Genomic DNA, 25,230 nt, shown 5'->3' with positions numbered 1-25,230 from the left:
TCAGCGGTTAGCACTGCTACCTCACAGCGCCAGGGACCCAGGTTCAATTCCAGCCTCGGGCGACTGTGTGGCGTTTGCACATTCTTTCCGATCTGCATGTGTTCCCTGCAGGTGCTCCAGTTTCCTCCCATAGTCCAAAGACGTGCAGGTTAGGTCGACTGGCCATGCTAAATTGCCTGTCGTGTCCAGGGGTGTGTAAATTAGATGGATTAGACATGGGAGGTGCAGGGTTACAGGGAAAGGGTTGGGGGATGGGTCTGGGTGGGATGCTATTCAGAAGTGGACGGTGTGGACTGGTTGGGCTGTGTTTCTATACTATAGGGATTATAGGATCTATGATCTTCTTCAAGGAGACTAAAATACTTATAAAGTGTCCTAACTTCTGGTGACTGGTCTTTTGCCTGATTGGTAATGTCATTTGAACTTTAATCTCAACAATTTCACCCAATAAAGGAATCAATTTGACCATTGCCCTTTGTCCAAGAAGGGGTTAAGCTGCAGCTTTCAAGCAAGGAAAGAGCAAATAATTAGAGATGTAAAGAATTGTATTATGAAGCAACTGAAAGGGTTCTTTGCTTTGTATCCATGAGAACTGAATTGAAATCTGTTAGAGTTTTGTTGAAATATGGATTTTGACATTCTTCCTTAAAATAAAGTGTAGTGGTCCGACCAAGCACAAATATTCTGCCTGACTTGATAATAAGTTTCTTTCGAATGTTGTAATTAGATAGAAGTTATAACATATGACCAGGTTGTTAAGGTGAAATAAAATTATTCAGACCAATTAATTCAAGTTGGTATGTGTCCTCATGTGAGCAGTATTCCTGGCCATGTATGGACATTCTGCTTGGATATTCTCTTATGGAGCTAACTGGTCATTTAATATTGAAATGGAGTCAACCACCCTCAGAAAGTGACCTACCTTGGTAAGATAATTGGTATGTGGATATCTACTGGTCACAGGCAGAGACATGGTGACTGAAATTATCATGGGAAGTCATCATTCCCATTTTCCAAGTTCCTACTTAACCAAATCCTTGTTCTTATTTCACTTAGTAGAAACTGATGTCAGGTAGATATTTCTGCTATAATGCATGATTCAGTCACACAAATTGGCTGTAATGCGATTGATGAAGAGTGGATGCGGTTTCTACTGCAAACTTTCTACTGTACAGTATAGCGATTTTCTATAGCACAAGGTTGCACAAGAACACAACTATCATGTTATAGGGGAAATACCTGTATGGTGGAATCCCCCACTAAAGTTTATGCAGTGTTACAGGAGTTAGTTGCTTCATTATTACTGAGTATTTGAAAGGTTCTATCTAATGCTGAGTTCACAGCAGAGAGAGAGGCAGACAGACAGACAGAGAGCAGGCTACTCTTGCAGAGCTGCTACTTCACCAATTATTTTCTTTGGGCCTGGTTGGCCTAGATTAGAACATGGCTGGGATCATGAAGGAAGAGACGCCACAAACAAGACATGCTTCAGAAGTGGAATAAAGGAGGAAGAAAGCACAGCATTCCACTGAACTCAACTCCACCTATCCATTCACAAGCATTGCCATTCTTCTTCCACTTGTTGTCTTTGCCTTTCCACTCTTCCATAACTCCTTCACTTGACTGGACTTGGGGAAAATCCTACTAAATCAACATTTAAATCATAATTTATTCGAATAACTGTGGCAGCATTCTATCAAAACAAAAGAATTCACCTTGTGTATTCCCTCAGGCCCTGTATTACATCCTCAAAACAAGAAGACGTTCAGGAGTAGACCACTTGCCTACCTAGAGTAGACTCCAAAGCTCTATTGATCACTGTTCGATTTACTCAAATACTGAGCAACTACAGATTCTGAGGTATAGGATTCCTGAGGTTCACCACTGTCTAGATTTTAATTGGATTGACTGACTATTTCTTAGCAACATGCTGTCCTTTAGTAACATCATCAAAAAGCCCAATAATGAGATCCACATGTATGTGGTTGACGTTCAGCCATCACTCACCAGCATCTCTCTCAAGCTCCTTTATCATTCTCATGATTTCAGCTGTCCACCTCTGAGCTTTAAAGATCTATCTCTAAAGCACTCTATCACTTTACCTCAATGTCCTTTCAAAATGTCCTCATAATCCCTCTCTTTGACCAAACCTTTGGTCACCGATTATGATATTTCCAACAAGGGTTAATGCTAAGCTTTGCTTGATAATATTTTTTTGAAGTGTGTTGGCATCTCTTGATGCTGGTGCCTCCAGTGCACCACGTTCTTCCACAAGAAAGAGGGAAGTTTATTTAGGCGTGTGCTGTGATATGTCTAAATAATGTTTGAAGAGCTATTAGTGTGCTTGTGAGTGTCAGAGGTGTGAGTTGTGGCTGTTATATCTTCTATAGCAGTTAGTTTGTGAGGGGGAGGTTATGGAAATGAATTGAGGTCCTGAATACTAATTGCTCAATATTGTTAGTGAGTGAAGGATAGGGGTAGCGTGACTTGAACAGTCAATGATGATAATGCTGCAATAGTTAGGAAAAGCCACTTGAAGATTGATCCTACCTTGATACCTCTGATTAGATCATTGAACCTTTTTTGATATGTCATCCAAGGTCTTAATGGCATGTACAAAAACAGAAGTTGCTGGAAGCTCAGCAGGTCTGGTAGCATCTGTGAAGAAAACATCAGAGTTAACATTTCAGGTCCACTGGCCCTTTCTCAGAAGCTGAGCTTTTTCAGCAACTTCTGTTTATGTTCCTGATTTACAGGATCTGCAGTTCATTCGGTTTTCTTAATGGCATATTTCTGGCATTCACTTATATTGTAATCTCCTCCACTGTCTCATCAAGTGACAGAATGGCTTCCGTCCCTGACTCCCCATCCCTCGTTTGATGATGGGTGTCTCTCTTCCTTTTGACATTCTGCAGCAAAACATGGATTGCTGTGACAGGAGAATCTTGGCACACTCTGCCAGCCATCTTCTGCTATTGTTCCAAAATTTTAAATCATGATCCCTGTCTTCAGCTCCACATACAGTAAGTGTTCCTCCACTTTAAGAGGCATTGGTTGCCATTATGCAGTGTTTTCCATTCCTCCTGTGTTCAGTCTTTGGGTAGAAAAAAAATCTATCAACCACATATTTATAATGAACAATTGATCTATCATCAATTGCCATTGGTAGAAGAGAATTCCAAACTTCTACCAGCCATTACATGTTGAAATATTTTCTAACTTCACTCCTGAAAGGTGAAGCTTTAATTACTAAATGAAAACCCCTCATGTCCTCAACTCCACAGTTAACAATACCTTGAAAACTTTAATCAAATCACCCTTAACCTTCTAAACTCCAGAGAATGCTTGGCTTGTTTAATCTCTCCCCATGATTTAACACTTTGCAGTCACTATTTTCTTTATATTCTGTTCTTCATGCTGTGTGCTTGCATCTACTTCCGGCTAGCTCACTCCTCAACTTACAAAAGATATTTCATTTCAATCAGGCATCCTGATAATGTACTAACATTTCCCCCTTTCCATTTGACTAGTAAGCATCATTACAGGTCGCTATTCCTAAGGGTTTTGTTATACCTCTCTCCCGGTTGATGTACAAATCTATTTCTGGCTGAATGTACACATTTTTAAGTTTCAACTATAGAAGCACCCAGAATTGAGTATGTAAATGATTATTGTGAAATAAGTATGTAAGTTCTCCATGATTCTTTATCAGAGGATTCTGCAAATTTCCAGTCTAGACATCTGTGAAATGACATTTATCACCTACAGTATAGAATTCCCTAAGCTGCACTTTGGATTTTTGACTTGGAATTTGTGCATTTATGTATTCAGAGAAGGTGATGCAGTCATTTCATGCACGGGATAGGGAAATTAGATAGATTAAAACTAAAGACATGGTAATGAAAAAGTTGGCAGCAATCCAAATAGAAAATTGCCCATGCCAAATGTGATCCATCTTGGATTTCTGAGGGATGTGAAAGGTGAAAATAATTGCAATTTTAGCCTCAATCTTTCAACTGGGTAACAGACTGCCGGAAGATGAGAGAATTGTAAGTAAACTCTGTTAAAAAAATAGAGAAAGAAAGACCTGATAATGAGTGGATAGTTGGTGGCAGGGATAATTTAAGACATGATAATCCAGGTCAAAAATAGAAAGATACTTGAACAAATTGAATAAATAAATGGCAGCTAGCACAGGTTTGTTCAGGCAAATCGTATCTGACAAACCTTCTTAGGTTCAAAGATTAAATACAAGAGAAAAATAGCTGTGCACTTGGGCTTGCTTGTGTGGACTTTCAAAAGCTATTTGATAAAGTAAAACATATAAAGCCTGCCATTAAAATTGAAGCCCACGGGATTAAAGGGTTATTGTTTATACAGTTAAGAAATTGGCTGAAAAAGCAGACTAGTGGTAAATGGGGCCACGTTTTAGAATGAAGGGAAATATAATGTTTTCCACTCACGTTGGCAGTAGGACTGCTATTCTACTTGACTGATCTGGACTTGGATATGTATTCAGTGCATAACTTCTAAGTTTGTGGGTGATCTGAAACTTGGAAATGTAGTAAACCATAAAGACGACAGTGGCGTTTGTCAGGAGGACAAAGACAGAGATAGACAAATATGTGGAGGGCAGACTATTATATATGAGACATAAATCACTCAATGTCAGAAACAAGTCAATCAAGCTCCTTAAGTAACAAATAAGCAATTTCATTGCAAGCAAAACTTACTCAAATGAAAAATAAAGACTATAAACAAAGCTGTGAACTGTGTAAATGTATGCAATTACCCCTCTTGATAAATAAATACACACATCCATACTCCACGCCTGGAAAAGAAATATAAAACTCAGCAGTCTCACAATTATTTTGGCCAAGCAACAGTTAAATTGAGAAAAACGATTGTCCTGCCTCAAGTGCTGGTTTGCAGCTAAAGATACCTTCCATACAATACATATATTGGCACCAGCTTTTCCTGGATCATCTGTGGTTGGCTAAATTCTCTTTCTCTTTATGGAGAGAAAGCAGAGAGCTGAGAGTTCTGGTGGTGGCTTAGGTAGAGATTGGAGGGGACACCATATGTTTAGGTTAACCGAGGCAATAGGTGTGACAAGACAATCGTTTGCGAGCCAGTGCTGCAGTTTGCCTGTGTATGTGAGGTGCCTGGAAAGAGACGAATAAGTGAAGCTTCATGACTTGTCGCTTCAAGGAAAACCGTGCAGGAAATTGTTAGGCAGGTGAGACCGGGGTCTTGGCAACTGAATTTTTATACTATTCTCCTGTTGCACCCTCATAAAATCCAGGATCGACCTGCTGCACAGCACTCAGGTTGAAGTGAACACTCTGTGCTGTGGACTTCCTTGGCTACTTCCATCCACGTTTGGTTAGAGAGATTGTCCTCTTCCTCCTGACCTTGGTAGAGCTTACTTCAATGTACACCCTTAGATCCTACAGCAGGTCCTTCTGTACAAATGACAGGCCCAAGTCACCATCGGTTGCTGCCATCTCAAAAGTCTAACTATTGATGCGTCCTGCCACCCATGTCATGGTCTCTTTAATAAGAAATGCTTTCTCTGACAAAATGGACCTGTCACACCACCCACCACCGCTGATTGGCTGGGTAAACTGGAAAGAGGCTGATAATCGCTTTGCTTTGGGAAAGAACAATGGGAAGGCATGCAAGTCAGTTGACCTGAAAATGGGTCCTACTCTTCCAGGAAGGACTAAGTGCATTCTGACTTGGACAGTACAAAAGAAAACGTTGTGTTCTAAGCCATTATAAATCTCTGCTCAGTTCCTGGTTGGATTCTCGGACCCAGTTCTAGGCACCACACTTTAGGAATAATGTCAAAGCCTCAGAGATAGTGTGCAGGAGTTTGCTTAAAATAAAACCAAGAATGAGTGGAGGCATCTCTGTCATATGGAACATCTAGAGAAGTTGGCATGCTCCATCACACAGAGAAGATTAAAGAAAGATCCAATAGAGCTTTGGAGAATTGTGGGGACTTTTGGTAGAATGAAAAATAAGAGGACCGATAATTAGAGGACACAGCCTTTGGAAAATTAACGGAAGAGCAAGAGAGGAAATGAGGAGATTTTGTTTTCTTATTGCAGTGTTTTGGAATGCAGTGCCTGAAGGGCCGGCGAAGAAAGATTGAATAGTAGCTTTCAAAAGGTAATTGGATACTTACTTGGAAAGGAATAAAAGATACAGGGATATGGGAAAGAGCAGGGAAATGGGACTAATTGAATAGCTCTTTCAAAGAACTGTCAGAAATATGATGGACTGCAAGGCTTTGTTCTGAACCATGAAGCTATATGGCAATAGAATCGGTTGGAGGTAGGGATGTAGATCTGACATAATTGAATTTACCGACGACTGCAATGTATACAGTGCGATTAAAGCCTCCTGTTTTGTGTCTATGTCCTTGTCCAGTTTCACCCGGAATGATCTTCTATTGCATTACCAGCTGTATGTTAGGCAGTTGACAGATTAAAAGCTCACTATGCTGAGTGTTACAATGTTTAATGAAGTTGTTCCCAGAAGAAGAAAAATAATGACTGTTTCAGAAGTTGTTTTGAATGACTTGTTAATATTATGTTGTCTCATTTTAACTTTTAATATCAATCTGAATTATTTTCAAATCATTACTTCTTTCTCAAGTAAACACTACACAGATTTTGGACATGCTGTAAGGATTCTCAATCAGCACAGACATAAGCTGTTAGCTGTTTCATCAACTGTATTCTGAAAGTGACAAGTTTGAAAATAGTAAATGTGGTTGAAATGCTGGACTGTAATTGGATGCTTTTTGCTGTCCTTTTTGTCTTTGTAGTTACAAGTACAACAGTGTTGTATCTTTTACCATATACCTGTCCCTGTAATTGAATTTTGTAACTGTTACACTTTATTACATTTTGATTTAATGCCAGTTTTAAAGTTTCAGGCAGCAAGCCTTTTAAAATCAAAAGATTTTGTGCAAACTGGCCTCTTAGTGTAAACTGTCTGTTTGTTGCAAAACAGCAACGTTGAAGATAGCATTGCTCATCATTGGCGTGCTCATTCTGGTGAAGATTATACTCTAAACATATATTGATCTTGTGGGCATTTCCTGTTTTGGATTTCCAGTATTTATGAGCTTTACTTCAACTCTTTCACATGTGGAAATGGTATGGTCCCTAGAGTACACCATCGCAACAATATGTCTAGAGGAATGAGCTATCTCAAGATGCTTCATCTTCTAGTGGCAAAAAAATGTAATAAATTATGACAGAACACTGAAACGAGAGGGGTTAGAAAGTAGGACCAAAGGCTAGTTCAAAGGAGCAGACTATTAAAGGAGGGCAATGAAGTAGTAAATTAACAAGTTCAAACATGAGGGTTCCAGTGTGGAGCCAACATGCTTGAAGCTGTGTTGCTGAGAGGGGCACCGAGAGAGAGTTGGGTGGTGTTGCAAATTAGGTCATAGAAGAGTGGTGCACTGGGATTGAACAAAGGCCTGCAGGAGGTTTCAGAAGCAGGGATTGAGTAAGCCAACAGAGAACTTATAAATAAAGGCACTGATTTTGAACAAATACATTAGGAATTAAAATTCACTGAAAGTTGGCAAGGACAGTGTGATAAGGACATGAGAAATAAAAACAGGATCAGTCATTCTGCTTCTGTTCACAGTTCAATAAGACCATGTCTGACCTTTAACTCCACCTTCCTGCCCAATTCACACATCTCTTGATTCCCTCAGAGTCTGAAAATCTATCGGCCTCAGTTTTGAATGTTCAGAACTGAATTCAGCATCTCAAGCCGCTATGGTGAGGTTTGAGCCAGTCATCTAGTTAACAGTCTGGTAACATAACCACTGCACTACAGCACTCATGTAATGATAAGGGAGCGGATATGCTGTCGCACAAGGTACAAGTAGCTGAGTTTTGGATCAGTTACAAATTGTGAATGCTGTAAAGGGGATTTATGAGGAGCGCATTGAAGTCAAGTAAGGTGGCAGAGAGCAGAGCATTTCATCAGCTGTAGGTGAGTTGGAGGCTTTGGCAGTGATTTTGCAATTTTGATAAGATAGAAACGACGTAAGGTTTAAAGATCAGCTCAGGTTCAAATAGGCTATTGAGGTTCCACACAATCAAATTCAGCCTGAGTGTAAATGCAGGGGAGAGGGTGGAGTCAGGCATTAAGCTGGAGTATTTTTAGTGAAAACTAAACAGATGGATTTGCTGTTACTAATACTGAATGAAAGCAAGTTATCACTTATTCAGTACATAATACTGGTTCAAGAGCCACACAGTCTAATGACAAATATGAAAGGTGATGGCAATTATTGCATAAAACCCCATTTAATAGGCATCCACTTATCAGTTTTCTGGAAAAGAGATTAGTTTATAGATTTGTTGGCTGTTTTTGTGCTCAGGTCGACTTAGTTGTGCTAACACAGTAAGAGGAGCAGAAAAATAGAATTCTATGGTTAGAGAGAAAATCTGATTAAATTATATTTCCTGAGTTGTTTTTAGGGCTGAAAATAGCAGCACAGAATAATATAAAAAGCCTCATTTTGAAGCCTGCATCAGTATCAAGAACTGTCAGTTGGACACATTAAATGAAGATATGTGCTTTCTATGTCACAAGTGTATTCACTGTTTCTCAACAAAATGACTTTCTTTCCCATAGCAGTCACAGCGTTATAGCCACTGGTAATTTAGTGACAGTCCCGTAATGCACTGTTTAATGCTGTGAACTACCCCTTTCTGGAAACTAGACTAAGACAGGTCAAAATTGTATCAGTTACGTCTTTGTGAGAAAGGCAGATTTCATTGCATAGGTCTGGGCTTGCTGGATTTAGAAGCAGGTTCTACTACTAGAAGCACAGTGGATGAACATGTTGTGCCATGAAATCCATCAGTACTTTGAAAGTTATTCCAGTTTAATGGCTTAATTTGTCACTTAAAATACATAGGAAGATAGCAGTAAAAATGTGCATGTACATTTATGGATCCAGCGTTTTTGCTTGGCCTTGATGGATTTTTGAAGCTAATTTATATTTGCATTTTTCGTTGCTGAATGTAGTTGGACAACAGACTTCTTAATCCAGCCAGTCTTTGTACTTTTCTGAATTCATTGTTCTCTTATTGCCTCTGATCATTTTTCTAACACTTTTTTTCTGTAACATTTCCTGGTGATTTTCATTATGTCTTATCTCCTCTTGTTTGATTTTGTTTCTAGTATTACCCACCTTGTGCCCTCATTTAATTTTATTACCTACTATGCACATTCCTCAGTTTTCTCTATATTTCACTTTTTTTACTGCCCCACTTTATATGGCTTTTTCATTTCCTACTGCCATCCATTTAATCCCCATTCTCCTCATACTTCCTCCTCTGTACAAGTGCACAAACAGAATACATATGGGAGAAGTACCATTAAACAGTAAATTCAAATGGAGTGCAAAAAGATAATTGGAAACAAAAAAGTGGAAAAAGACTGAAATGGAATATTGCAACAAAATCAGTAAAATGGCTACATATAAAATGTGTAAAAGTGATTGTTAAAGATATTATGCAGAATGCAAGTGAAAGCAATTAAGAGTAAGATAGAGCAATAATAAATATAAATTTCATTAGGAAAACAATAAAATACATGTAGTGGAAGAATACTTAATAAAGAGCAATCTGTTTCTTTTTATTTGCAAGGAAGTATGTAACACGTGTACAGTTGTATGTATAGCTGTCACGCGTGTGTGCATACTGGTGTGCCTATTTATGTCGGTGACATCTGTATGCTTCACTTACTTTTCTGCATGTTTCCGAGGCCTTTACCTTTTTACCAGCGTGTATCGGGTGCTTGTCTGAATGTTATGTATGATTTTGCCGATAGACAGTGCAACCGGAATAATTTTATATGAATTCTTGTAAGAGATGGTTAATGCTGCATGTTATAAAGATGCAAACTCCTGGAAGGGAGGTGATCTTGATAAAATTTGCTGATTGTTTTTTGTGTGGAGCACTTTCATAGTTGTGACCATTTTTCTAAGTGGATTTTCAGTGTTGCCTTGTAGAATCTGAAAAGTCTGTAATGTCACAGCCAGCAAGTGGCAATTAGTGAATTAAGCGTGCCAGTGCACTTCAAAGCACTGCTGAGAGTGAGACATGTGTAAAAGGAAGTCAGCAGGTAGGAGCTAGAAGGAGAATATGATTTCTTATGGTACATTTCAACTTTCTGGACAGTTCAGGAGACAGCAAATTGTACGCTGCAGAAAGAGACTAATAATCGACTGCACTGGTTTTTGAGAAGCAGACCATTTGATAAGAATGACTCCGGGAAAGTACAGATTGCATAATCATAAAATGTTACAGCACAGCAGACTATTTGACTCATCAAATTTGGGCAGAGTTTTCCCCACATGAGCCACTGACTCTGGCTGCACTCCCCACCTCCATATTCTTTAATGTTCCCCTTCTTCAAGCAACAATCTGTTTCCCTTACAAATGTAATGATGTACTTTGTTCTCCACTTCAAACAATAATTTCTACAGAGGAACTCAACTCTTGCTTAACTCCCTTGCACTACCTAATGAATCTACAATGATATTGATTTTATCTAAACAATTGGCAGGGAAGCAGGACTCACTGGTAAACCTTTCAAAAAGCTGACGTTGGCATGAATGGCTGCCTGTCTCCCTTCTGTGCTGTTATGTTCTATATCTTTCACATAGTATGAAGTCTTAAATTGCTCAGAGCATAATTAAGATATTGTTTAAGTACAACATTACCCTATTACATTTGTCTTCTCTGCCCATACACACAAAATCATGGAATGGAATTTTGTAGCTGAGTGAGTAACGTGGGCTACAGTGAGATGTGCGGCAGATTCAGGAGGGAAGTTCAATGAGGAACAGCTTGACATTGAGAACATATTGACCCCATCGTTTACTCTTCACAAACAGCGTGGTGAGATTCTCACTATGCAACAGTAAGTTGCCAATTGACCATGATTATTGCTTGTTAAGGTCCTTGTTGACAACCCAACTCACCTCAGATCTCAACTCAACTCAGCCCAGATCTGTCTCACTGGCATACTGGTAAGGCTGCATTGGTTGCAGTTACTGCAAAAGGATAGGCACATAGAGAACCAGGATGTCTGCCAGGGCTGTTCCTTGCTCTATCTGCACGCATTCATCTGGAATCTATTGGCATGTCTATTGTGTGAATGCCTTGTCTTACCCTGCTGTACTTTCCAGTGACAAACGGTACAATTCCATAAGTAGGTAGGTGGCCATGATGTGTAGCAGTCAGTCAAGGGCATAAATTGTAGTATCATAGAATACCGACAGTGTGGAAGCAGGCCATTCAGCCCTTCAAGTCCACACTGACCCCTTTGAAGAACACCCAACCCAGACCCAACCCCTACCCCACCCCTGAAAGTCCGCACATCTCTGGACACTATGCGAAATCTAGAAAAATATTTTGTGATACATTCGTGTGCCAAGTCAATCACCTATACTAGGTAGCCTCAGTGTTTGTGCCAAACATATATATCTGCAGCAAGCAGTGGACCATATCTGATGTTTTAGGGAAGTGATTCACAGTGAAGCCCATTTTGGACACCTATCAGGCAATGGGGTCCAGAGCAGTTAGTCAGCCCCCCATAGCATCCCAGGATTTGGCTATGTCTGATCAGGCCCAGGTGGCTTTGCGCAGAGCCTTGTCCCTCTGTGTTCTGGGGTGGTGGTGTGGGGGCGGTGAGGTGTGCAGGTGATGCTGAGGCCTTTATCACCATCGGGGCCAGACATGGGTGGGGTGGAGGTAAGACCTGCTGCAGTCAGGGATATGCATATCCATCAGCTCGAGTGTGAGCAAATCTGGGCCAGTGCAGGCAACCAAAGGGAGGGGGTGGTTATGATGGCATCATCACATCCATTCATAGAAATTAAGGGGGAAAGGGAAGGTGGATATTGGGCAAATGGATCACATATGCAGGTGTAGGTTTTACAGAATCAGCACTTAGTGGGGAGAGGGCAATGTTGGGAGTCTCAGCAACATGTCAACGCTGAGGCTGGAAGCCTGTGACTGAGGATGGTTCACTGCCAAAGCACATGGACAGTGCGAAATGTTCAGTAGAACAGCTGCAAATGCACTCAGCATGGGCAGGGTAAATGAACTGGTATGTGAGGAAGAGGGGTTTGTTGTAGTTGGTGACTATGTGTTCACATGGGAAAGCTGTTGGCCACGAACGCTTCATGTGCTAGTCAATCTCTGACCATCCTGCAATCTTGTACCTCCATTGCACCATCACTGATGAGGAACTGAGATAGGCTTTTCATGCACATAGCTAGCCTAACAGTTACAGTATCGAAGGGGGTAGGGTGTTAAGCTGTCAGAGAGAATAATGTACATGCATTATTACCCCTGGTCCCACACAATGTACTTGGTGCTTATCATAGACCCACTACCATCGTGTCTTGTTACCGCCTAAGGAGTGATGCCACAGAACACGCCCGGTATCTCTCGGCCTGAGACTGAGATGTGAACAGCGAGATAAATGATGAAAAACCAATATTTATTAGCAAAACAAACTAATTGCATTACCATCCACCATGGCCCTTGGTCTGCCTTCCCTCCCTACCACTGAGCCTCACAATGTTACCATGTTCGCAGATGGGGTAGAGGGAGCCTGTTCTGTAGTGGAACCCATAGGCAAGTTGACGCCACACAGCTTGATTTTCCAAAGTTTGGAGGGAGGCAGGCAAGGTGGAGGAGGAGGAGGATCCAGCCAACTCCACAGTGCCCTGAGTGGAGACTTCTGACTGGGTTGTGTGTGGCTTGAGTGCTTCCTGACACTGTCTTGTCTCCAGGTGAGCATGGGGACCCTCTCCACTCTCACTCTGCCTTTGGTCTTCAGATTCAAGCCCTGGGGCTATGAAGTGCACGTGAGCACAACTCTCCAGGGACACCTTAAGGGTACTGGGCCTATCTTCTTTCGTAGCCACCAACCCATCCATTGAGGCAGACAGGCAGTTACTTGTCTGAATGCATTGCTCCACTTTTTGATCAATGACAGCTAGTGCATCACAGGACTGGCTGTATTGCCTGAGCCTTTCAGTGATGAGGGCCAGTTGTCCTGAATGCCTGTCTACCACTGCTGCTGCTCCCTTTGCAGTTACATGAAATCCTTAATTGCTGAGACCATGTGGTTTTCTTCTGCAGGGGGCTGAAAAAGCACATTGTCACTGGCTCTCCACTTAAGCTCGTAGCCTGGACTGTTTCTGCCTTACCCAATTATGCAACAGTCAATGTGAGATCTTTTGCTGCCTCCCATTCCACACTCATTTTGCCTGTCAAGCCTGTCAACATTCCGGCATCAGATTTGGTTGGTATAGCGGGGAGTCCAAGAAGCAACCTTGTTAATTATTCTTTCATCTTGTTACTTATTCCTGTTGATAATTCCTCCAGCCTTGTCAAATATGCTTCCAGCTCTGGTCAGTGTTGTCCATGAGATCAAGGATGTACACTCTAGGGGAGACAAACAGTCATCTGTTGATGTACCCATGGTACTGGCTGCATCTGTACAAGAGGCAAAAGGTGTCATGGCTACTGGTTACAAGTGTGCCCGATGCTGACTGCCTGGTTAATGTTTGTGATTCAGTGCAATGTTAAGAGGTCTTTACTTGATTGCTGGCTCATAGATCTCTCTCTAATGGGGCTTGTATTGCTCTGATATGGGGTGTACTCTCCTGCAATGATTTAAAAGGGTGAATGGCTAAGACCCAAGTGGATGACATGGCTGTTAGTGTTGGTGCATGCAAGGGAAAGGTATTGAGATGTTCTGAGAGAGTGAGGAGGTAGCACAGATGGAATGCTGGGCTCAGCCTGGTGAAGAATGGGAGGATGTAAAAAGGTGAGTGAGGCAAGATGAGCATGCAACAGAGGGAATATCAAAGTATGGGCCTCATGGTGACAAGGACACCTCTATTACACATACACTGGTGGACAAGAAAAGGCCATTCACCTTCTTGCAGTATGGGTCTCTGTACCCTGAAGATGACACTGAACTGGGTACTGTGTTTTGTCAAGTCTGGTATGGTGTGGTGTCAAGGTCTTCTCTGCCACTCCTTTGGGAAGAGGATTGTCCTCATTAGTAGCACTCCATCGACCAGGACCACTAGAGAACCATGATACCATCTCACCTCAGTTCCCAGCAAAGAGCAGGGCAGCTGCCAGATCCAGCCACTCCTCCAGGGCTTTCAAAGATGGCACTGATGCAAGGGAGGCTAATCTTAGGGTGGATCTCTGACGTGTGGCATGTAATTCCAGTAACAGCACATGGTGTAATGGTGTGGAAACCAGATATCATTCTCAACAGTAGAACAGCATTTAATGTAGTGAGTTTTTTAAAGTATGAAGAAAAAATTCATTCAGCCTAGAAGCGAGAATCACTTCATCAAACTCATCGCAAGTTGCACTTAAGTAAAATACTGTAAAATTCAGCCAATGGATTCTGTTTGTTTTTGTCACCTGGTCAGACATTGGGATTTCTGTGTTAATATCTCATCTCCTGATGCCTCAAAGCCTCTCTGTAATCTGCAAGGCATGAAATGGAATTAAAATAGGAGACTCTTTATTTTGTGGATCAGTGCAGCTCCAGCAACATTCAGGAAGCTCTTCACCATCAAAGACAATGCAACCCACTTGAATGACACTCTGTGCACCATTCAAAGCATTCCTTTCCTCCACTCCTCACAGACAATAGTAGTTGTATCAATTTCAAAGTGCGGTAAGCAACTCATCAAGACATCTTTGTCAGCGCCTTTCAAAACCATGAACTTAATCAACGAGAAGAACAAGAACAGCGGGCAAATGGGAAGACCACAGCCTACAAGTTCCCCTCAAAGTCACACATACCCCTAATTTGGCAATGTTTTGCCACTTCTGTGTGTTCACTGGATCAAAACTTTGAACTCCTGCTGTGATATGGGAGTCGTCTGTTAGAGGAACAGACAGGCAATTCTGCAGCTGTAAACATGGCATATTGCCTGTGTGGTGCCAGGGTCAAGGATGGCACAGAGTGACTGAAAGATGTTTTTCTGAAGGAGCAAGAACATTGAGCATCCGTGGCTCATATTGCAAGCAATTAAGTAGAGAAGGGGGTGATGTGGTCATTCGGTCAGAATTTAGGGAGATAGGTAGAAAATTAAAATGCAGGATCTCAAAAGCAAAAATCCCAGGATTACTCCCGATGCTACATGCAAGTGAGCAACAATTTAAGAGGATAAGGTATGTGACTATGTAGCTGAAAAGATGGCGCACAAGGAAGGGCTTTAGCTTCCTGGGACACTGGGATTGGTTCTGAGGAAAATGGCACATGTCGAAGTCAGTCAGGTGCATCTAATCAGAACCAGGCCTGAGTTCCTTATGCAATGGCTGAGGAGGAAGGTTTAAACTAAATCAGAGAGTGGGAAGGAGCCAGGACCAAATGCCAGAGGGGAACCCTAAGGCACACAAAATATTAAGTGAGACAGTAAGTTAGCAGGTGGTGTCAGAATAAGAAAATAATGAGAGCATTCTAAAACAGGATTGCAGAGCATGCCCGTGAATGCACAGAGTGTGGCAAATAAGACTGGTGAGTTACAAGCACAAACTGCAATGTTGAATTATGATGTTGTGGTGGTAACAGTGACCTAGCTTGAGGGTAAATATTTTTGGTCACAAGCACATCAGGAAAGACAGGAAAAGAAGGAGAGGAAAATGACTGAGAATGTTGGTTAAGGAGAGAATTGCACTGCTGGAGAATAAGAATATCTCAGAGAGGTCAATGACTGAAATGATCTGGCTCAGGCTAAGAGAGAAAAATAAACATGTAGTTACAATGCTCAGCAGAGTCGACATTCCACTAACGAATGTTAAGGATGTAGAGGAACAAATTGCAGGGAAATTACAGAGAGGTGCAAGTTATGAGAGGGAACTTTAATTATCTGAATGCAGATTGAAATATTCATCATGTAAAGGGCAGCTGAACAAGCATTTGTTGATTGTTGTTCATGAGAATTTCTGAAGCAGTGCGTATTCAGTCCCCTGAGAAAGAAGTTTTTACTGGATGTGATCCTGGGGAATGATGTAACCCACGTTGATCAAGTTTCATTGGGGAGAACCTTTACTAAATTCAGCCTTGGGATGTAGGCATCATTGGCAGGGCCACATTTTCTTACTCATCCCTAGCTGCCCTTGGGAAGATGGTGATAATCTACCCTACTTTCCTCAAAAATGGAGATACAATTGAACGTCAAAGGGTGATAATTGGATCCTGTCTTGTGGAGATGGTCATTACCTGGCATGTGTGTGGCACAAATGTTTCTTGCCACTCTTCAGCGTGGATATTGCCTGGGTCTTGCTGCATATGGATACAGACTGCCTAAGTAGCTGTGTGAGATGGTGAGTTGGTAATTGTAAGCAGCAGACATCTCCATTTTTGGAGACAGGTCACTGATGAAATAGCTGAAAATGGTTGGGCCTAGGACGCTATCCTGAGGGACCCCTTGGAGATATCCTGGAGCTGAAGTGACTGACCTCTAACAAGAAAATGGTGATCATGATAGTGGAAAAGGTCAAAAATCCACAATAATAATGATTAAATGCAGTAGAATACACTTTAATGGGCTCAGAACAGAGCTGGGCCAGATAGACTGGAGCCAAAGTTTAATGAAAACATATATAGCTGAACAATGGGCCACCTTCAAATAAGAGATGATTTGAGCATGGTCAAGGTATTTTTCACTCAAAAGGGAAATTTAAGGAAAAACAAATCCCAAGTTCCATGGACAAAAAGGCATTAGAAATTAAGATAAAGTAAAAAAAGCACTTATCAGGTAGAATACATAACTGAGAAACAAGCTGAATGTGAAAGGTTCAGAATGGAGGTGAAAAATCAAAGAAAAGATTATGATAATGAACTGGCAGGTTGCATAAAAAGGAATCTCAAATTCTCCTTTAGGAAAATAAATAGTAAAGGGTTAAATGAAGAAGGGGGAGGCTAACTGGGGGCCAGTAAAATAGTTTTACACATGGAAGCAGGGGCATGGCTGAGGTCTTAAATTAATACTTTGAATCTGTCTTTAACATGGGAGCAGATGCTGCTCAGGTCATGGTGACAATTTATTCACTAGAAGTGTTTAAAAATCTATAAGGGAGACATAACGTATAGACTGCAATTAAATTTTACCACAACCCCATGATCAGATGAAATTAAATTTGCCTAAATCCTACCAGATTCTCATTACAGATGACTGGTGGTGGTTTAACCTGAAGGTCAGCACACCTCAGGCAAGATAAGAGGTGGAATTACTTCAGCTGGTGAAGAAATTGAGCCCATGGTGGTGGTATTGTTTTGTATTGCAACCAGCCATCCAACTGGCTGATCTATCTTATCCCTCAGCCAAGGGCATTGAAGGAAGTGAGAGTAGAAATTGCAGAAGCCCTGATAATTGTTTAGTTTTCCTTAGAGTCAGAGTTGGTGATTGGAGAATTGCAAACATTACACCCTGTTTAAAAAGGGGTTGAAGGATAAGCCCAGCAATTAGAGACCAAACAGTTTAACTTTGGTGGTAGGGAAGCATCTAAGAACAAACATTAGGATGGAATTTGTCCACATAGACAAATGTGGCACAATTAAGGAGAGCCAGCATGGCTGTATTAAGGGAAAATCATGTTTAACTAACTTGCTGGAGTTTATTGAAGAGATAACAGAGAGTATTGATGAGAGTGACTCTGTTGATGTGGCGTACATGGACATACAAAAGGCTTTTGATAAAGTGCCGCATACAAACTTGTGCAAAAATTAGATCTCATGAAGCAAGAAGGACAGCAGCAATGTGGAAATTAAATAGACCAAGTGATAGGAAATATAGAGTGATGATTAATAGATATTTTTGGAGTGGTAGATTTGGGATAGAATTCTCCAGATGGTGGTATTGGTGCCCTTGTTTCCCCTATATCTAAATGATATCGAATTGGAATAGTTCCACAGTTACCAAAACTTGGAGCCTGTAAGCTGTGAAATGGACAGTGTAGGACCTAACAAGGACATTCACTAGTTGATGAAGAAGGCAGACAAATGGTAGATGGGGTTCTATGTAGGGATGTGTGAGGTGACGTGTTTTATTAGAAAGAAAATGGAGAGACAGTCTATAATATGGCCTACTATTCTAAAGGAGAAAAGAGACCTGAGAATGCATAAGTCATTAAGCATGGTAGAACAGTTGGAGAGAGCAGTACTAAAATGCATACACCCTTGCCATTATTGATGGGAGCATACAGCACAAGGGCAATGAAGTTATACTGAACACTGAACACAGGGAAGAGAAATTTCAAAAATGGGAGTAAACTGGGACTGATTTCCTTGGAGAGGTAAAGGGAAAGAAACTATTTGATAGAAACTTTAAACATCATGTGGGGGATACAAAGTGCAGATGGGGAGAAGGAGAAAATGCAATGTGAGGAAAACTGTTTTCACACAGTTAGTTGTTAGGGTCTGAAATGCACTGCCTAGAAATGTAGTGAAGGCAGGTTTAATTGAGGCATCAAGAGGCCATTAGATATATCGGGTTGTGGGAAAGTGATAGGCAAGTAGCACATATCATGATGCTCAGTCAGGGAGACCATGCAGACACTGCCAAATGGTCCCCTTCTGCACTGTAAGAATTCTGTCATCCTTCTCTAACAACACGGTGTGCATACCAACACCAAAGCTGCTTGCAACAGTTCAAGAATTTGGCTTTCCATCAGCTTCTCAAGAGCAATTATGTCTTGGTAATCAATTTGGGCTTACGAGTAATCCAACAATGAATTAGACAAAGCCTTTACTTTGTCACTAGTGTGCTGACATCATTCTGAAGCTTGAAAATCTTACTATTTAAGTTATATTTCCATTTCCACTTCCTACTTTGGAATGTAGGACTTCTCCATTTTTGATATTGAATTGCAGCTGCAGCCTGTTTGGTGATCTCTTCAGGTTTTCTGTCATTCTTATCACAGTTTGTCATCATTCAGCCTTGCGAGCATTGTTCATATTTTTCCATTGGATGGATTCTTGTGAAGGCATTGGTCTCGTCCACTGGAAGGAGAACTGGTGCAAAGCATTTTGGGGAAGACCTGATGAATTGAACCCATGCGTACTAGGCTGTGGCAAGGCAACTGGGGGTAATTCCCCTGAAATGGGGGAATGGAAATCCTGCCTGGTGAGAGCTGCTGGCCAAAAGTCTATCTACCTACCCCTCTGGCCTTGAAGCTAATCACTGACGAGAGTAGAAAATCCCAGCCTCCTTTGTATACTCTGCATCATTGGTGCTATTGACATTTGAAGTGATGCCCAATGCAGATCTCTGTGAAACATATAATCTGGAATTAAATTAAAGACTGGTCTAATGACAGCCATGTAACTATTGTTTGATAAAGCCAGATAGTTAAGTAATGCCCTTCACAGAAGGAAAGGCCTGGCCTGGTGTACGTATAAATCTAGACCCATAGCAATATGGTTGGCTCTTTGTTGCCCTCTCAAATGTCCTAGGAAGCCATTCAGTTCTAAGGGTAATAAGAGCTGTGGAACAAACATCAATGTTACCAACAAATTTCACATATAAGAAAAAATTCCATCTGCTATTGTTCTTTTCTATACATTCTCTAGTTTGGAAACTTTTATTATGCATTTTGAAAATTCATTTAAATCTCATCTACTCATTTCTTTTATATTTTATTTCTAAAGCTATGTGTTTTGCCAAACATGTTCTGCTGATTCTCCATGCTGATTAGCCCCCATTAATACATGTATTTCCAAATGTTCAACTTATGTTTTAGAGTACTTCAGTTTGCCGATAATTGAATTCAAATTAATTGGTCAGTAATTTCTAGGCATCGCCATGTTTTCTTTTTACAAAGGGAAATAATGACCTGGATGAAGGGACTGCAGGCACCCCGGTGAAGTTTGCCGATGATACAAAGTTAGGTGGACAGGCAGGTAGTACTGAGGAGGTGGGGAGGCTGCAGAAAGATTAAGACAGTTTAGGAGAGTGGTCCAGGAAATGGCTGATGAAATTCAATGTGAGCAAATGCGAGGTTTTGCACTTTGGAAAAAAGAATACAGGTATGGACTATTTTCTAAACGGTGGGGAAATTCATAAAGCAGAAGTACAAAGGGATCTGGGGGTGTTGGTCCAGGATTCTCTAAAAGTTAACTTTCAGGTAGAGTGCATGATTAAGAAAGCGAATGTAATGTTGTGGTTTATCTCAAGAGGGTTAGAATATAAAAGCAGTGATGTGTTTCTGAGACTTTATAAAGCTCTAGCTAGGCCCCATTTAGAATACTGTGTCCAATTTTGGGCCCCACACCTCAGGAAGGACACACTGGCGATGGAGCGTGTCCACTGGAGGTTCACACGGATGATCCCTGGAATGGTAGGTTTAACGTATGATGAATGGCTAAGGATCCTGGGATTGTATTCATTAGAGTTTAGAAGGTTGAGGGGAGATCTAATAGAAACTTACAAGATAATGTATGGCTTATAAAGGGTGGACGCTGGGAAGTAGTTTCCGTTAGGCGGGGAGACTAGGACCCATGGGCACAGCCTTAAAATTAGAGGGGGTAAATTTAAAACGGAAATGAGGAGACATTTCTTCAGCCAGAGAGTGGTGGACCTGTGGAAGTCATTACCACAGACTGCTGTGGAGGCCGGGACGTTAAATGCCTTCAAGGCAGAGATCGATAAATTCTTGATCTCACAAGGAATCAAGGGCTAAGGGGAGAGTGCAGGGAAGTGGCGTTGAAATGCCCATCAGCCATGATTTAAATGGTGGAGTGGACTCGATGGGCCTAATGGCCTTACTTCCACTCCTATGTCTTATGGTCTTCTGGCCTTATAATATTTATCCTTTTGTCATGTTACACGCATATATTACCAAGGCCTATCTTATATTGCCAAAGGTTTCTTTGGGATCTTTGGATGCTAATGTTCCTTTCCACTGCAGATTTGTCTCTTTCATCTTTTAGGAGCCCAGGATCCACCTACACCCCAGCATCTTCTCTACCATCAGCTGACATCTGCTTACCACCAGTGTGGCCATAGAGAGACTTTTTTTTAATTGATTCCAATGTCATTTGCTCCCTCTGATGTTAGAAATTCAATGATGCTAGTCAAAGAAGAGAAAGTGAGTTCTCCTGGTAACCTGGCTAATTATCTATCTGTCAACATCACTCTGCATTTTTTGGGAAGGGCTGACTCAATGGATGCGTGACTTTCTGTCATTCCCTTTCTTTAAGTATAGCTGCGGGAAGCAGCATAATAAAAGTAAAACCGGATACAAAGGAGAATACCTGTCTGTATAGGAGACGCAATTAGTGAAAACTATTTGTGGAAGATGAGCCTGATGACTAGACTCTATAATATAAACAACTGATGGATAAAACCTATCCTTCTTAATAGTAAGGTGACATATATGTTCAGAGAAAAGCTATATTTCTGTGTCTGCTAAAGCTGGCAGTGCTTTTGGGCAGTCTGTAATCCTACTGCATCAGTCAGCAGCCGATGGATAATTGTCCTGAGTGACATTCATTTTGCTTTTGATGGGTGTGTCTTTAACTGTTAACTACAGAATAAAACAGAAAATGGATATTTTGTTTTCATTTATAGACAAACAGAAGCATGCTCAAGTTTAATTCCTTTGAGCAGATGAGATTTTTTTCAGGCAAATTTAAAATATTCCATTGTCTTGATATATAATTAGTGAAAGTAATGAATTGGTTAAAAATAACTTTTCTTCCTCTATTTTGAGGCAGTCTAACCTTATTTTTGTGACTGGTACCAGAAAAGCATCATGACCACTGCAGTTGAAAATAACCTATTATAACTGAGACATTCATACATTTTTGTCTGGCCAGAGGCTTTTTGTTCCTTCTTGTGGACCCAAGCCTTGTTTTCTCATTTCTGCTGCTCATCAATACAAAACTGATTTGATGCTGAGCTGTATAATAATAAGCCTTTCACCAGCCAGGCCTGACACTTGCCTTGTAATTAAGGCCTTGATAGTTGTGTTGATGGGAAATGAAAGAAAATGGCCTTGTTCTCATTCCAGAGAATGATTGCTGGTTCTGGTACTCACCTGAATTCGACCCATTCTGCATTGTGAACATGATTGCTGAAGTGTGAGTAATTGCAGCACAGGCAGATGACATTTTCACAAAGCATACTCCTCACTATTCCAAAGGGAGTTTGCAGAATATTTGTCTGTGAAGCTCATCAAACATGTATTTAAAAATGCCTCTTTAAAAATAGGGGTGTAGGCAAATCACAAATACTAAAATTTTCTCCTTAACCTGTACTTGAAAACGTTAGTCTCTTGGTGGACATTTTATTCTCCTCCCCGCCCCACCCCGAAAGAAACATCAGTGATATCGTATCTAAGAGATGTTCCTAAAACGTTTCTACCAGCTAGATGCTCCATATTTTACAGAACACCCTTGAGTCCAAATGGAAATAGCACCAAAATGCATTGACTGTTCATGGATAATTAACAGTTTGGATTATTAAAGCAATTGTTGAGTCAGGAAATTTGAAAAAGGAAACAGCAAAACTGCAACCCTGTCCTAACTTTTGTTCAGCTTTGATTTGTTTGAGATAGTGCTGAAATAAACAATGACTGTCAAAATCATTGATGCAGGTTCAGCCTGGTTGTGGCTGCTGTCCCAGGTGCTGAAATACAAATGCAGGCTCCTACTCATGGAAAACAGCAGAAGGATCAGTATTTGTAACAGCTGCAGCCGACAAAAATAAATTAGGTTTAATCTGAATACTGTTTCATTTTAATGGAGAATTGAATGATAGTTCCCCCAAAAATTGCTTATGTTGTGACATAAACAGCCTACTTTTAGGGGGTTGACTTTTCCAAGATTTGCGTTTAGTCCTCAGAAAAATGGTTTCCTGTTTGAACAAAAGAATAAGAATGAAAATAATAATTTTACAGCAGACATTGACTAAACATGTAAGTAACAAAGTGTGAAGTTCAAAGTAGAAGCCTTGAAAATATCGCCCTTCTAGCCTTGATTATTTATCTATGCAATCTAAAAACAAACATATTTCTGGAAGATTACTGCAATACATTGGTTATGTTGTTACATTTTTGTATTGTAGCAAGCCGGGTTAAATAATACTTGGAAGTAATTTTGTTTCTTTCAAATCTGCAGTAGTTCTTTTCAAGCTATTAGGAGATTTATGGTAGAGCAGCTCTCCTGTGGATGCTGATTTTAGCTGATTATAAACACCGTGCCAGGCCCCCAAGGGTCCCTTCATTTTCCTGACACACTTGACTGCTGCCCCATTAACACTTCGTCTGTTATTGCAATATACCAATTTTAATTAGTATCATTGAATTTGGAGCTTGACGTGAAAATAATGCAGTATATATTTTTTTGTTACAAAAAAGATGCGACTTCTTCTATGACCATTCCTTTTTACTGGAAACAAAAGAAGTAAATGCACTGTTTTTTTTAATAACTCCTATCTGTTTGGTTTTTACACACTATTTTCCTGGTTTGGATTTTATCTTCTCTCATTTTCCATAGAAAATGAATTCAGAAGAAAACTGGTGAATCGGCAGGCGTGGAATCACAGCTGTTGTAACAGGTTCAGAAGAGCAAAGTGTGGACCAAAGAAAAATCACGCCACCAAACGACTTCAGGTACAGAACCAGCAAATGAAAGCTCTATTGGAGACTTTGAACATTTGAGATTTCCTCATCTTCTTCAGTCTTTTCTTCCAATTTTTTAAAATGATAACTAACTGTTTTGGTATTATCTGCTTTGCTCTTTCATGAGTATTCACAGAAGTAAAGAATCAGGATTATTTTTGCCTTCACTCTATCTCCATTTGTGGGTAAAAGGCCCATTTGCCATTCAGTTAGATCATGCATATAGAGATCTATTGCTGAAGAATTGCAATCTGAAGTAGAATGAGGCATTAAAGAATCAGGCAGCAGTACCTTGACAAGAAAGGAAGCTAGATAAATTGTAAAACCAGAGCAAGATGGGAAGAGGGAAAAAGGAAATCACACGCCTCTCCATCTGGTTTGCTTCTTTTTTTAAATCAGCAGTGATTGTGCAGTGATGTTTTCAAATACAGTAGCTTTCAATTTAATATTTTAACCATTATTTTAGAGGGACAGTTTTTTGGTTGTAGGTTCTGTTATTTCTTTTGGTTGCAATTTTATGGAAATGTGAAAATTATACTTTCCAAAAATGTAGTATTGAATGCAACATATATTTAAATGGATAGTGATTGTGAAACGTTATAAAAATGAAAACAAAAAATCCCAAAACAGTGATGTTTCAGTGAAATCAGCAACCAAGTGGTTAACAACAATCACACAATCAGGCTTGAGAAAGCAATGTAGCATTTCTGTTGGTAGACAGGAAAATCCCAAGCAACGCTGCTTAGCAGGGCAGTTGCAAAGACTTCCTTGCAATGTAAATAATGTCTGCAATATTAAAACATTACCAAATTCTATTGAAAAGAGGGTAGAGAAAAAAGATTGTGTGCCATGAATAAATTAACTGTTATATCTGGGAACATCAATAACTTCATCATACATCCCTGCTTCGAGCAGGGGCTTAGTATTTAATGTGCAACATAACCAAAACATTTTTTTGCTGAGAAGTTTGTTCATTTTCATTGGCCTCTCCCTTTTCCTTGTCTGCTGTAGTCTGGTTATTTTGAAGTAAGCTGCTAAGGAAGGAGGTGTCATTATGAAATGTCTGGTGTATCAAGAACAGCAGCTGATTGTTCTAATTTTCAGGTGATGTGCCCCGGTCTCTTAAACGTTTGTTTAGCTTATAATTTGAATCGTAGTTACCACATCCTTAGATGGGAAATTTAGTAAATACACCATCCTGATGAGGTATTTAGTCATGTAGTCAGAGAAAACCCAGGGTTCATGATCACCGAGAAAGCATTGCAACAACTCTGCGTGCAGGAGAGGAAAACTGGGAAAGCTGTTTTTGTCGGCCGTCCAACAACGCCTGCTGAAAGTGTGTGCTAATGCCAACTGTGCAATAAAAAGGGCACAGCAATGCTGTACAATTGGATAAAGTAGTCACATAAGACTCAATCTCTATAGGTGGATACATACAAGAGGCTTGACGGGAACAGAATTGCCCATCGAACTGTATTTCAGTATGCCCTGTAGTATTAAA

The 25,230-nt window shown here is 40.5% G+C and overlaps 1 protein-coding gene across 23 annotated transcripts in view; it reads left to right on the top strand.

The window, feature by feature from the left end:
- Positions 1-25,230, top strand: part of LOC125452749 (myelin transcription factor 1-like protein) — a 402,372-nt gene that overhangs the window by 71,661 nt on the left and 305,481 nt on the right. For 21 of the 23 annotated variants that reach the window (XM_059645600.1, XM_048531537.2, XM_048531532.2 and 18 more), the window contains one exon: positions 23,605-23,720. The gene's annotated coding sequence lies outside the window, so the exon portion shown is untranslated. Of the gene's footprint in view, positions 1-7,936; positions 8,029-23,323; positions 23,512-23,604; positions 23,721-25,230 lie in introns of those variants that run through there. The other 2 variants (XM_048531533.2, XM_048531529.2) reach the window with 2 other exon arrangements.

This window comes from Stegostoma tigrinum, chromosome 4 (genome assembly GCF_030684315.1).
Source record: "Stegostoma tigrinum isolate sSteTig4 chromosome 4, sSteTig4.hap1, whole genome shotgun sequence".
Lineage (NCBI taxonomy): Eukaryota > Metazoa > Chordata > Chondrichthyes > Orectolobiformes > Stegostomatidae > Stegostoma > Stegostoma tigrinum.
This window is presented reverse-complemented; position numbering and strand designations above follow the sequence as displayed.